The sequence below is a fragment of the Gallinula chloropus genome, assembly GCF_964237585.1.
Source record: "Gallinula chloropus genome assembly, chromosome: 2".
NCBI classification, from domain to species: domain Eukaryota; kingdom Metazoa; phylum Chordata; class Aves; order Gruiformes; family Rallidae; genus Gallinula; species Gallinula chloropus.
The window spans coordinates 16,303,656-16,319,402 of record NC_140086.1 but is presented as its reverse complement, the minus strand read 5'-3'; positions in this window follow the sequence as shown (position 1 = coordinate 16,319,402).

Genomic DNA, 15,747 nt, shown 5'->3' with positions numbered 1-15,747 from the left:
CTGGGATTTAAAAGAAACCGAGGAAGAGAGAAAAAAAAATATGTGAGAGTTTTTCTGGGTGTTAACCGGTGGAAAGAATTGGTCAGTAGTGAAAGGTGAACCAGAAATGGCTTAGCTGTCAAGGAGAGTAGGGAACAGAGTAATAAACCATAAACAACAATAAAAAAAATATTTCTAATTCCCTTAAGAAAGCTTTGTGGCCCTTTCTGACTCAGTTTCTGCTTTTCACACCCTTTTCAAACAGATCCTGCACCGATAGCCCCAGACTTCCCACAGAATGTAGGTGTCACGATGCAAACGCTGCTTGTCTTCATGGCTGTGCAGTATTACACGCCTTGCAGCACTGCAGCTCTGCAGCCCAAATCCTTCTGCTGTTGAGCTCGCCTGACGCTGCGCGTGGCTCACTGCCCGGCACTCAGATCCTACGGCCAGGAGCAACCTTACTCCTGCCATTATTGATAGGTGAATCTGTGTCGTTAATTGCTCCTGAGGGTTCTCACAGCAATAGCCTGGGGTAGACTGAGGCTCTTCCCGTGGAAACCATGACCCAAAACGTGGCACGGGATTTTTTTCAGCCTAATCTCCTTCCAGGAGCTGAGTAGGGCACTTCAAAGTTTCTTGTCGCAGTCTTGACTTCTAGTTGATCCAGATCTTTCTTCCATGTTTCCTCCAGGGCCAAAGATGCTACTGATTTGACTCTTCAGGGTGGTTACTCTCTCAGACTGTCTTGGAGAAAGACTATGGAAATTTTTCACTTTGTGAATTGGCACCCGTTTCCACAGGCAGGTTTTCAGAAAAAATTAGGAGAGCGGTTTTCTAGAATTCCTGGCTCCTTCTCTCCACCTCGACCTCTCTGTCAGCTCCCAGGAATACTAGCAGAGCTGTTCCAGGATGGTCCAAAAATCTGTCTAGCCCATCATACCTCTAATAGCAGACGAAAGCTGTTCCTCAGGAACAGGATGAAAATAGACAAAACATTTTTTTGGTGCTTCCCCAGACAACTTTCCAACTTTCTGACAATTTGTTAGGGAGTTCCTGACCCAGGAAAAATATTTTGTTTTTAATAACACACAGTGATTTTCTGCTTCACTAATTTGTCCAGTCTGTCCTTGAGACCATGCAAACTTCAAGCCTCTAATTTTCTGTGGTAAGGAGCTTGAATTTGAACACGTGTTATGAAAAATACTTTCAGTGTCTGTTTTGAATGTAGTGCCTACCAGCTAACCCTTGTAGTGGATGAAATATCAAGCAGTCATTCCTTAGCCATCCCTCCCATGCCACTCGTGACTGCATAAGACCTCTGTGATATCTCCCTTCAGTCATCTCTTTTCCAGGCTGAAGTGTCTTCTGCAGTACCTAACAGCAGCAGCTATCAGGAAACCAGATTTCAACTTATTAAGCCTGCTTGAGAAGACCAGAGTGTCTCTGCTTTCTGCTGGACAATCTTCGAGGAAGAGCATGGGCAAGAAGAGTCTTGTGAGAAAAGGAGCAGGACAGGAACTCTGCATTCATTGGTTTGTCACCCACTCAGCAGGTGCCTGAGCTAAATGCCATTGCCCTTGGATGTGTCTTGGCTTCTTGCCTGTGGAGTGATGGTGTTAATATTTCCCTGAGCTCCCAAGCTCTTCAGAAGTTTAGATCACTGCAATGCCCAAGTCAACTGGCGACTGTACTGACACTCTTGTAAGAGCCTAGTCTTTGTCCAATACACAGCAAACCCTAAATAAAACTCAGCTGTGCACATGACGTGGTTGCAACATTGTACCCTAAAATTAAGATGTAAATGATAATCTGAATAGAATAGAATCAGAATAGCCCAGGGAAGGGACCTCGAAGGATCATCTGGTCCAACACGTCATGGGAAAGGGAGCTTTGGTGGACATTATCTAGCAGCCTGTTCAATCACATCTTGAAAACCTCCAGCAATGGGGACTCCTCCATGTCCCTGGGGAAGTTGTTCCACTGATTGTTCTTGTTATAAAAAAATTCTTTCTTCTGTTTATATGAAAACTCTGCCAGCGCAACTTGTTCCCATTTTCTTCTCCAAGTGGCTCCTTGCAAATACAGTCCCCGTCCTCTTTGCACCCACAATGATTAGGTCACCCTGAGCCTTCTCCAGGGAGAAAGACCTAAGTCCTTTAGTCTTCCCTCACAGGGCAGGTTCTCCAGCACACTGATCATCTTTGTGGTTCTCCTTTGGGCCTTCTCCAGTCTTTCCACACCTTTCTTAATTGCAGGGGCCAGAACTGGACACAGTACTCCAGGTATGTCCTGACAAGGGCTGAGTAGAGTGGGATGATCACATCTCTACCGCTGCCAGTAATGCTGCTGCGGATGCAGCCCAGGATCCAATTTACCTTCATTGTTGCAGCAGAACAGTGCTGACTCCTGTTCGGCTTGTTGCCCACTAGGACCCCCAGATGCCTTTCAGCAATGCTGCTCCCTGGCCACACCCATCTTAGACTGTCCTGGGCTTTTTGGTTATTCTGTCCCAGGTGCAGGACCTTGGGCTTGTTTTTGTTTAATTCCGTCCGGTTCTTGCCAGCCCACTCTTTCCACATGTCCAGGTCTCTCTGTGCAACGCCTCTCCCCTCTGATGTGTCTGCTGCATCACCCACTTTGGTGTCATCAGCTGACTTGGTGAGGGTGCTTTCAATCCCATCATCCAGATTGTTTATGAAGATATTGAAGAGTTTGAGGCCCAGTATCAGTCCCTGAGGGAACACCACTTGTGACGGCCTATGGCCTGAGTGCAAACCACTGATTATCGCCCTCTGAGTGCAGCCTGTTAGCTGATTCTCTAGAATCTCACAGACCACCCACCCAACCTGTACCTTGCCCATTTGTCCAGGAGAAGACTGTGGGAAACGGTGTTGAACGTTTTGCTCAAGTCCAGGCAAACAACACCTACTGCTTTCCCATGTTGAGAGACGTCATTTTGTCACAGAAGGTGATTGGGCCAGTCTGGCACAACTTGCCTGTGGTAAATCTGTGCTGGCTTTTCCAAATCTCATGCTTCATTTGATTAGTGATGCTTTCTAGGAGGACTTGCTCTGTTACTTTCCCAGGGATTGAAGAAAGACTAATGGGCCTGCAGTTATCTGGGTCCTCTTTTGGGCCTTTCTTGTGTGTGGGTATGGCATTTGCCCTCATCCAGTCATCTCCCTATCTCCCTGGCTTTTCCTATACCACAGACAAAGGCTTTGCACTGAGAAGTAACTCTTTTCCTTGCCCTGTTTAGCAGTGGTCCTGTGTCTTCCCTATGCTTCTGCTCAATGCTCAGGTATCTGAAGAGCCATTTCTTGGTGTTCTTGATATCTTTGGCCTATTTGAGTTCTAGTCAAGCCTTAGCCTTCCTGACTGCCTCTCTGCATGCCCTAGCAAGATTTTTGTAGTCCTCAGTGGCTGAATGGCCACATTTCCATAGCTGGACTATTCCCCCAAGACCTGTGACTGCATTTCTATCCCTCTTCTAGACCTCAGCTCTCAGTATTCACAATGAGGTTTTAGAATTAGTGTTGCTAATTTATATTTTTAAAATTAATTAACCTGGATATTAAAAATATTGTACAAGGTTTCTGCGCCATCATTAGAATGCTTAGAGAATTGCAGAAATTCCTTTTGCATTGTGTAGAAAAGAAGTCAGATTTGTTGTTGCCCTAAGCAAGAATGATACCACTGGCATCAAGCTTGAGTCAGAGAGAAATCCACACCAAAAAATATCCAAGATCAGTGCTATTAGAACCCAGGCAGGCCTGCCAAGCTTCAGAGCTGAAGATAGTAAAACTAAAATGGGAACATGGCATTCATACAAATCACTCTTCTGTGCCAATCAGTGGATTTTTTTCCATCTATCTGGCTTTTTGTGATGTCTGGGGAAATTGATTTGAAGTCTGCATTTATTTCTTAATGCTAGTGAGGACTAGAACATTGTTATTGCATATGCTTGACCATATCAAAATGGCACACAATTAGCTTCAGTTATGTAGAATATCTGAGGGATGTTTAATTTATTAGATTTTTAATTGGTCTCTGTGTGTAACGGACTAGGAGAAGGTAAGAAATAAGGCTGCATAATTCATCTGAAAAAAATCTTGTTTCCTCCCCTCATTCCTTCCTTTTCAACTGTTGGGATTTTTTTTTAATTTGTTGCTGTTATTTATAACTTATTTAATTATCTGCTTTGGAATAATTTTTGGTGGCTACTTGCCAGTTTACTAATATTCGCTGCCCACTACCTGATGGTGTCACAAACACACCATCTGTTCACTTGAGCCTTACGAAAGTCTCTGAAGTAGCTAGCTGAGTCAAACTGCAGGTGGTAGGATTGCTCAAAAGATATAATCACCAAAGTTCTAAATAACAAAACTTTTCTTTCATGTATGCTTTTTTTTTAAACAACATTTGGTTAAGGCTTTCTCAGCTCCCCTCCTATTACACACAAACTTACCTCCACCACAAACAAATCTGGCACCGTTACACTGAAGAAGATTAATGCCCTGCTTTCACAAATATTTAATATATTTTTATTTTTATGAAAGATTTATCAGCATCTTTTTTCCATGATTAGGCCAAAACTGTGTGTCCCAATCCTTGGACACATCTGTCCTGATACCCTACTCACCTGCCTCATGGTAAGCATCACTTGTTTGGTCTATATGAGAGGGACGTGAACACCACTTATCTTTGGCTGTACCCCTGCATCAAAGCCAGATCCCACCAGCCTTTGAGTCTCGTTCCCCCACTTCTCCTCTCACTCCTCTCCCTCTTTCCAGGTTCTCTCCTTTCTGAAAGCCATACAAAAACTTGTGGTATTTAGGTGCATTGGTCTTCTGCAGGGGCATACAAGGTGAATGGACAGTGAACTGAGCAGAGCTGCAGCTGACCAGGTGAAGAACAAGAGTTTGGGGATGCATTTACATGTACAGGTACATTAGGCCCACAAAAGCAAATCTAACCTAAAAGAGGAATCACTGAGACTTGCAGTTACTAAATTCAAGTAAGTTTACATATATTTAAATCACTAAGTTTACTTTAAGTGAAAGCTTAAAAGTAGAAATCCTGCTCGTCGGTTCAGAGAAAAATGCGTAGTCCTGATAAGATTTACTCATCACTAATGCCCTTGGCTTTACGACTGTCCTTATCTGAGTGTTATGCTGGTAAACTTTTCCAGGAACGGGTTTATGATCAAAATCTCCTCATAGATTCACACAAGTTTCGCAGTTGCCCCTGGGAGCCTACCCAGTATGTGATCTAATGAGCTCCCGAACGGCATTAGGCAACTATCTCACACCAGAGTTATTAGGCACATTAAATGTAAAACTCAGTCTTGGTTCATCTTTCTACCAGATTATGGCTGGGAGAGCAGATCTGAAAGCTGGGAGCGCTGGCTCAGCCTCCTGCTCATGCAGGACAGCACTTGCGGCTGGGCTGTTTGGCTGCTGTGCCCTTTCCTTCAGTTACTAATGAATTAATGCCCGTGAAAACATTTTCAAGTAAGAAATCTCAGTAGGTTACAAGAATAACAATATCATTCTTTGAAAAGGGGAAATAAAGCGATATTTTTGGTGGGATGGTGGATATCTCTGCAGGCTTTTACTTAACTCTGTGAAACAGCCAGTGTTATTTCTGCGACCGAAGATTAATTTCTGTGCCATTATCAAATGTAACCCTCAAGGAATTAATTGCATTTGTATCTCATATCGAAGTCCTATTTATATAATCAAGCAATCTGGAACAGATAAGCCCCTTCTTGGGAAACCTCTGCTGCTCGACAGTATTTGACTTTGCCTCAGACAGGTTATGGCCTGCTGGGAACTGAGGAGCTCACTAAAACACCATTTGTAATGCAACGTGACAAATCCCGGAGCCAGGGCGATAATCTCTGCAAACTCTGTACAAACAGTCCCTCTGTCTCAGCAAAGGTGATTAATGGGCTCTGCAGAATCAGCATATGGCCCTCAGTATTAATTACTTCAGAAGGACACTAAATGGGAACCCCAATGCCTGCAAAAGCTCGGGGGGAAGGCTGGGGGATTTGTGAGGTCAGGCTGGACACGGGGCCCTGCGCTCAGGCTGCAAGGTAGAAGGAACGTGAGGCAGCCCAAACTCCCCCTGGCAGCCTGGGGGAGGGCTGCAGACTTGGAGTGGGGTCCCCCAGGGTGCAGCCTTAACTTTAGCTGAGCTCCATGAGTGGGATCACACCGACTTGCCTGGGGTAGGTACATGGGCACCGAGCTGCTTCTGGATGCAGCTCTACTCATCCTGGCCCTTCCTGTGCCCATGTCTGGGCCGGGGTGCTGGTGGGTGAGAAGGCCTCCACTGAGCCTGGTTTGGAAGGGAGGACACAGAGCACAGTCAGGTGGGGACTGGGAAGTGGGGGGGAGGTGGTCATGCAGGAGGGACCGTGGTTTGCAGTATTCCCTCTGTCTTTACCATAACTGATGTGATTTAAAATGCATAGGCCCTTCGTAAATTATTGCAGCTCTACTGCAACGAGTGAAACCGTGCCGATTTATCTCCAGGGAAGATCTAAGCCTAAATGTTTTACAGAGAAAGAAAGGAGATGGAGAGAAGTGTGCATTTATCTTTCCACTCCGTTCTCTGGGCCTCATCCAAGGGGAAAACTTCTACATCTTGTCTCAGACCTTTAAATCCCAGCTGTGGGACTCTGGTTAGAGACCCCACGGAAAAGGCTTAATGAATTTACCATGGATTTCTTCTAATTCATTAAAAATATGTCAAATCCAGTAAAGCATGCTAGCTTGCCTGCATATTTTTCACTTGTCCCAGAGAAGTCTATGGCAGGGATATCATTGCCCATTACCCAGTGATGGCACAATCCCAGCGGCTCTGCTAGATATGATGTATTTATGCCCATCAGGCTGAGCTCCCAGGTGCTACACCAAGAAAGTGATTTGAATTGGGGTAAATCATTCGGTCATTCTGATTGTTCGGTGTGATCCGGTGACCACACAGGACTTGGCAGTGCTTGGACAGGAACTGTGTTGACTACTGATGGTACTACATCAGGTGTGGAGCCACCCTGACTAAGAAGGACTTGATCCTCTTGCCTGTGTAATAGCTTGTGCAGTCACAACGGACCTCAGCAAAAGAGAGGCTCAGTTCCCTGCCTTTTGTTATACATGAGGAAACAAAGGCAGAAATAACTTTCCCATTTTACATGGGAGGGGTAAAAATTACAGCGTTTTGGCTTCCTTGTCTTGTGCTTACCACAATGTCCTAATTCATTCTTAAAGGGCATGTTCATGTCATGGTCACCCTCTCGACTGAAGTCATACACCAACATGGATGAACAGGAAAAGATACCTACTGGGACAGTCACCAGTGCTGGGTGCCAGGGGATTACAGCATAGGGAAATGAATGGAACAGTTTTTCCCTTGCTGAAAGCACTCACTCGTTATGTATTACACCTGATTTCTAAAGGCACTCATCTGAGCAAGAGTTATAAACTCAGAAGCTTATGAATTGGCTGTAAAAACAGTACTAAAAATCCTACCAGTTGTCTGTCAGGATCTTCAAGCATCTTTAAAACTGTGGCTGTTTAACCTTCACCAGTGAAACCTGAACTAAATCTCCACAAGTAAAAGCTCGCTGTTTTCTTTGCACCACTCTGTCTTGAGAAGAAAATGCACAAAATGTTTGGAAAACAGCATAACGTTTGGCTTTACAGAGTATGTTCCCCTGAAATTGCCTGGATAAAGGCAGGGCAGTGAGAAAGCCACAGCCACAGCGAGGAGGCTGACATCTCTCTTCTGAGAAATAAGACAGCCTGAATTTTAAAGGGACTTTAAAAAAACCAAGCAATTAAATAAAATAATGATTCCAAACCATTCTGAACCCTGGTTGATGGGTGGGCAGGGAGGGCAAGGGAGGGCAGGGACAGCAGTCCGCGTAGGGACAATTAGTCCAGAAGGTCTGGAGGGAGGATACCCCTTCACATCCACATGAGGGGCTCTGTGTCATAAACAATTTGATGGACATTTTGTCTTGGAATATCAAATTCAGAGTTTTGGATGTGTTAAAAAGAAGCATCTTGAGGAACAGCCTTTCCCCAAGGCAGAGAGGTCAGGAGAGCAGTGCCTGGCAGTCTGCTGATGGCAACAAATGCTTGGAGAAGTGAAAGAAGAGTTGGTCTAGGGGGCAGCAGGCTTCTCTTTTGCACCTCCTGGAAGGAGTCTTCAGTCTTCTCGGGGAAGTCTCTAGCTTCGGTGGTATTCAGAGAGAACAGTTAACCAGTAACCATTGGCAGCAGGCAAGCACGAAGAGGCCGCCTTAGAGAGGAACCACTGAGAGCTCTCTGAATTGCATTTCCTCAAACTGGAACAGGACAAGATTGCGACATCTTCTTGGCATGGCCCTAAAACCAAAATGATTCTTCACTGGCTAAATAATTTCATGTGCTGGTTTAGACTACAGCCTGCAGCCTCAGATGGAAAGGAAGCTGGCTTTTCCTTAAATTCTGTCCCTTGCTCTCACGAGAGCCTGAAACACACCTAACATAAAGTAATTCCTTCCACTGCCAACCTCGGACTTCAGTTTGATTACTCACTGTGTTAATTTAGTGATTCCGTGATTTGAACCCATTGGTTTATTGATTTAGTCCTAATAGGAACCCTGATGCAATCACAGGATTGTTCCATTTTTAATTAACTTAGCAAAATTGTAGCAGATTAACCCTTGCTGCCTTGAAAATAAACCCCCTTGCCTATTCTTTTCAATAAAACCATTTGGATAAAAACCACCACACCAGTTTGTTCAGTCAGACTGCTCCACGGATCAGAGGCCCGAGTGCAAACCTAATTTAGAGTAAAGTATTTCCAGGCCACTTGATTCTTCCTTCAGATTAGTATGAATCCCACATACAGTACATGGAGAATGAGAGCAGCGCAGCAGGGAGCATGGAAAACAAAGCTGGCCAAGGAAAAAAGACCTGTTCTCTCATACCACTTATTTTTTCCAGAAACATGCCATTGAATCACATAATTATTTCTAACTTAACTACTGGCAGGTAGAAAGGTTCAGAAATGCGATTTAGACATGAACAAAATAACTGTTCTTACCAGTAGATGGATTTCCAGGTGTCAGGCTATTCAGTGGGGTGGCTTTAAATAATGGCCATAGTTCATATTTGTATGGTACCTTACAGTCTGTTCTGCCTTCTGTCACGTTTGATAAGGAAATAGTCCACTTACTGTATTGAAATTTCAAGTGCAAGTCTCTGTAGAGAGTAATCGTATGGTTCTTAGGGCATTTTACCTTCTGGCTGTCGGGTGCTATTATTGAACTTTGCAGCTAGTTGCCTGTGCTTTTTGCAGCATGATCATACCTTTCATTTCTTTCTCAGCACTCTTCCTGTTAGCAGCTGCTCACAGAAATCTCCAGTGATGGATGCCCAGAACAAAGTAATGCTGCAGAGTCCAGGCCCATGGACCTCTTTCCTTATTGTCCCCACATCTCAAACAGGGAGCTCCTGTGCTTACTATGTGCGTCTCTCTGGCTCTGTCAGAAAGATGCTGCTTTTCTCTGCCCGTTTCCCTGGCCATACATGTATTATATTTACACCTGGTACTCTTATTTGTACGAACCAGAGCCAGAAGAACTCATTGTGAGGTGAATGCAAGCTTTTCAAAAAGTGCTATGGGTTGGTTCTCAGATTTGATTTTTCTAAATCAAACCATGCATAGAAAGAAGGGGGAGAACGGGTGTGTTGTTTGCCTAGAGAAAGTAGGATGTCTGTAAATTAAAAGATGGGTAAGAAACACCCAGAAATTACCAGAATGTTGTTGCAGCTTGACTTGAGTTTTCAAAACTACCAGTGATAAAATGAACTGCTTCTCAAAGACTTGTAAAAAACCATGGGGCATTGACTACAAAGAGCTTGAAGCTGCTCTAATGAAATCATTGAATCAGATGTGTGCAAACAGCTGGAAGAGGAAAAGAGCTGGTGCAAAGACCCTGGGATAAATCGCTGACCAAAGTAACAGAAACTGCAGGAATATGTCAAATTTGTTAAGTGTCAAGGAGAAAAGGCTGCTGCTGACCACACTGCTGCAAAGGAAGAGGTGGCTGCCAAAAAAAATCAAAGGTTATGAGCCATGAAACATCCGCAGCGTGAACAAAACAGACCCTCTCTACTCAGCAGCTCTCACTGGGCCTCTTGCCACTTCTGGGATCTTGTAGAATGAAGGAAAACCAATGGCCAGAGCTCTTCGCTGAGCTGGTCCTGCACGTCCACACAGGTGGGAGCCTCCGCTGATGACAAGGCCACTCCAGGAAAACCCCTGATGATCCTGTGCTTTCGGCTGAGATGCACTGGGGATGCCTGGGACCTGCCCCGGGACTCTGCTGGGTCAGCGTGTGATGGGGAAGGACGGTGGCTTTGATCAGCATGGTTTGCCAGGGGCCATCACAGCAGCCCCACGGCCTTTGTTTTCCTGCGTGTGATGTGATATCGTAGTGCCGTCAGTATTTGAGCTGATTTTTGATACAGAATGAGCCCATCTGCTCCCTGCTAATGGAAATATTTCATTTATCGTCACGCTTTCTCCAGTTTTCAAACTTAGGCTGCTGAGCGAGTTCAGAGGTGATCCTGTGCATCTTGTGAGCGGGATAGAGCAAACAAAGAGGCCACAGCCCTGCCAGCTCACCCACTCATCCCTTCACAAATCCACAAATCCATGTTTTCCTGATAAAGTGCTTCACAAACCAATATTATACACCAAAAAGATTAAGCTTTTGAAATGAAGGCAGCAGCTGGTGCAGTGGGTGAGCAGTAACTGGAGAAAAGAAGCCTGCTTAATATCAAATACAACAGGAACTTTACAGCACTTGGTTATTTTAAATCTGGTACAATGGACCACCCTCACTCTATTCACACACACACACACACACAAGTAAATTAGATGATACTTAATTTTCTGTGTCTCCCGTGGAAGAGTAGGAGGTTGGCTCTACTCAGCCAGAAGAAACGATGTTTCCCAGAGTCCCCACAGTTTCAGTTCAAAGCTCAGATCAATAAGGTATTCCCATGCCTTAGAATAAAGACTTGTAAATATGTACTTGCCACCTGATTCTCTTTGTAATATAACCAGGGGGTATGTCTCAACAAGTGATAATTGGAAAACAACCACATGTGAGAAATCACCTTCCTTCAGCAAGGAGACAGCCAAAAATAGAACCGAGCAGATCACAGCCCCGGGCGCTCCAGGATCTTTCCACATGAATGAGAGCAAGTGGAAATGAAATGGCAAAATCAGAGCTGATGACAGCCTGCCTGCCTGCTAGATGTGACCTGCAAATGGATTTTAAAACATTTCCAACTACTGTCACAATTCAGGCTGCATATTCTTGTTACCTACACACAGAGGGACATTTTAGAGGGAAATAGGAGGCTTTTTTCCCCAGCTATACCTCTTAGTAGGTATGAGGTAACCCCAAAGCACTTGGCTTGGTCTGAGGTATCTGCTATGCATCTCTCTGTTCCAAGCTCTCCTAGTTCAAGTTCAGCAAATCATTTTAGGAATAATGAAACTGCCATTTCCATCAGATGTGAATGCTGTGCCAGCCCTGGCTGGGTGCTAGGGAGCAAGATCTGTTGTTCAGGTTGGAGCTTGGCAGGAAGAAGTGGGCAGGGCGGGTTTCAAGAAAGTAGTGGGGTTTTAAGAGCAGGAGTCCAAATCCAGGGTCTATTCGGTCTCACATCCCTTTTCAACAACAGCCAGGTAGGACAAGATATCCCAGATATCTAGGAGCCTTCTTCCAGGAATGTGTCTGGTCACCAGAGTGACCACTACAGAGTCAGGTGTCTGTACCTTATGCAACATCAAAAGCATTTTCTCTTTGCTTCTGACAAAGTGGGGCGAGAATGAGATACACTCAGGGTGCATCAGAGAGCCCCACCATACCTGGGCTGCTGCCACATCTGGATGGAAAAGTTGTCCAAGGAAGATGCAGTTGTGCCTAAGGTTATTTTAAGGAGGGATCGAACATCCCATCCAAATTCTTTTTCTTTGGCAGCAACCACATCTGGTCCCTACAGAAGTTTTTTCAAGGTACCTGTTGAGCACAGTAGCCTGATCAGAAGAAATCTGAATCAGTGCTCCATCACCCTCACAGGTGATGGCTGCCCAGAGAGGCTGTGGAGTCTCCTTCTCTGGAGACATTCAAAACCCACCTGGACACCTACCTGTGTGATTTAGTCTAGGTGAACCTGCTCTGGCAGGGGGGGTTGGACTAGATGATCTTTTGAGGTCCCTTCCAACTCCTAACATGCTGTGGTCTTGTGATTCTGTGGCACTGTGAATGGCAGGATTTGAGGACAGGCTTCTGTTACGGCACATGGCCTCCTCTCCTGCCCTTACCACACCAAACACCTTGAGGGGAGAGTGACCAAGAAGATTTTAACTGGGCATGGGAACAACTAGCAGACAGCTGATACAACGGGACAACAGCACAGATCAGTGATGAGTCTTGAACCCTGATATTCACCCCTCAGCCGATCCCCTGCCTTACTCCCTTCAGCCCGCTTGTGCCAAGAGAGGCGGTTTGCCCATCTCTCTCCTGAACCCCAGAGTTCACCATCACTTCCATCTCTCTCACCCAACCTGCAAAAAAATTAAGGTGCTGTCTTCCTTCTCATCCATCACAGGGATGTTTTCTCTAACCGAGTGAAGTGTACAGCAAGCTGCCCCGCGGCTACGTGCACACACAGGAGTACAGCACCTTGTCGTGGGCTTTACCAGACATTTCTGAGCATGCCAAGAACACAAGTCGATTTTTTTTTTTTTCCTGATTCCATTTACTGTAGGAACATTCTTTTTCCCCTGTTTTATAATAACCTTGCTCTGACGGGGGGACATCAGTTGGATTCATTGTACTTCATTTATCAAGTTTGCAAAGATACACAGAAGACATCCCTTGAGGGATGGGAAGTCCTGATAGTCAGAGAAATAAAATTTAATATCTACTTTGCTGGTGTAATGGAAAATTTTATTACTTTCAGAAATATATTTCAAGTTAGGAGACAAAGGTTTTAGGCAGATCTTTTGGAGAAAATTGTGTTTTATTGAAAATGGATATAGAAGCAGATTAAGTCTCTTCCCATACATTAATGGAGCGTACTTTGGTCTGCTACAAGAAGCCTGAGTCTGTCCAACTTCTGAAGAATCTGAGCTTGTATAACTGATAGTCAAGTTTAGCAGGGGACATCCTACATGTAAGCCCAGTGTTTACATTAAAGCACCCTGAACACTGGGATTGGTCTGTTAAATCAGACAAAAGAAAACAAGACAAACACCTGGGCTAAAAATCTCAAAAGCTGTAAAATAATGTAGCAGCAGTAACTTCAGCAGACAAACTGGTTATGTGTTGGAGACATAACCACAGGTTTGTCTTCTGTTCTTCTGGCAATGCCTAGGCAGTCAGCTAATGTATGATACCATTGCCTGAACATTAGTGCTTCAGAGTGCAATCCCATCCACTGGTGTTAGTGCTCTTCTAACTTGCCAGTAGACTTGCAAAAGAGAGTGCACAGGACATCACTAGTGAGCTTTAGGTGAGGTGAATCTCTTAGGTGGGTCTCTCATCACCAAGAAGGTTCGAGATGTTCATCTCAGCACTACAAAGGGGTGGGAAGGCAGGTCCAGCACAGCCCTAGGATGGGCTGTTAGTGCCACCGCTGCTAAGGAGGTTCATGCTGCTCTGGGACAGGGACAAAGCATATCGGACCTGCTGGAGCCTCCAGTGCCAGGAAATTGCCTCTTTCTGAAGGGTATCAGAGACTGATGCTGTTGTTAATCTGGTACCATCAAAAAAAAAAAAAAAAGTCTAAGAAGCTCCTTGACTGTAGGAAAACTGTTGTTCCTCCCCAAAATGCTTCTGAACAAATCTCTTCAGCCACACGTTCCCAATGCCCACAAATACAAACTTCTCTGGACAATTCCCTCTCAGCCCCAATGTATGTCTGTGACACTGACCTTGTATCCATCCTTCAGGGCCGTCAACATCTTTCCATATTCTATGTATGACCAGTGCATGGATGGCTTCCTGCCCAGGTGTCCTGACACAGCTGTCTTGGAGTGAACCATCTTCCTTCATGCTCCTTCTCTTAGGACCAGAAGCACCAGGTTCTTCCCTATGTCCCTACATGCCAGCTGACCAATACTGTTTTGTTCTGTGGACCCAGATTAGCAAACACCCCCCCATGTATACTTTCAGCTTGATCAAATCAAAGTGGATTCTGAAAAACTGGAATGTCATTTGAGTGCTGCTTCCATTTCATCTACAGGAGAAGACTAGAAACCAGGTGACTCATATGGGGGAAACGCAGGAGGGAACTCTTTTATGCTACTGGAGCTGGATTTGTGATGCTTCGCTAAGCTAAGCCTTGCTCTTGATAGCAGATCCGTGCCAGAAGTGCCCTGGGATGGGAATTTATGGGAGTGGAGAAAGAGCAATTGCCAGAAAGGGTGGGAATAATAGTCCTCCAGTGACCTCCTTGTAAAGAACATTCCCTGCTGGGCTGTTTCCGAGCTGGTTAATTTTAAATGAGATTTTATATTCTCTGTCCAGGATATTTAGCTCTTATGGGTTGTTTTTATCAGTTGAGCAGTTTGGGTGATTGCCTTTGCTAGCTGTGACTATTTCCAGGGATCATTTGTGCTCCAGTGCTGATCTCCTATGTACTTCAAGCCTCTTAAACTTCTGAAACTTTCCCTTGCTCCAGAGCAGGCCTTCTCTGTCTTGTCTGGCTGTAAACACCACCCTGAGAAGTACAGATCCTTCAACAGGAAGCTGATGGCACTTATTGCATGTAGCTGCCACCACATTTTGACCTTGGCCTATGAGATTTCAGTAAAGGCTCCAAAAAAGCTCATTAACCTAGACCCTAATAAAGAAGAGATCGCGCAACTGCTTTCAAAGTTGTGCCACGTGTCTGAATTACACAGGAGCATTTCTAAGATGTGATCTGGTTCTAACTAGCAAGGTGAAGGGACCCAGGAAGCCTCTTCTGACTAGAAGACCTTTCCGATTTGAGAACAGAAGATGAAGGGAATAGAAAGAGCCTCAAAATCTGTTTTCTATACAGCTGAACTTCTCCATGGCAAAGAAAGCATATGGTATGAATGCAGAAGCTCATTAGTGCAGACCTTTGGGAGACACCACGATTAAGCAAAACAGAGCCAGATGAACATTTGAGAGAAACAACAAACTGCCAGTGCTGGAGAAAAATAACCGAGAGCCAAGTGACTACAGTTGCAGACTCATGAAAAGAATCTTCAGGAATGTGATTTCTGAGAAAGGCTTTTTCCGAGAAAAGTTTCTGGCTCTGTGAGACCAGCCCAGGCACAGAGGGAATAGGTTAGCTCAGTCCTCAGCGGTGGTGTGGACAGATGTTCAGGTTGGTAGCAGATAGCTGATGACATTTTCCTGTGGACTGTCTCCAGCTCATATTATTATAAATATTTCGAGAATTTAGGATCCTTGCCTGGACCTCTTAAATTCTTGGTCCTTGTTTTACAGTGAGGTCCTCTAGAATTAAAATATCGGTGCAGAAATGCCATGAAGACAAGTTTCCTTCCCCTTCCAGAAGGAAATATGGATTCACGATGGAAGATAAATATATGTGACCTCACACACATCCCTCAGTCAGCAGGAAATTAACTCCTTTAAATCTTCTTTTCTTGGCCTTTTGCCCACTGTTATGTAGCTTTCATCAAGAAGTC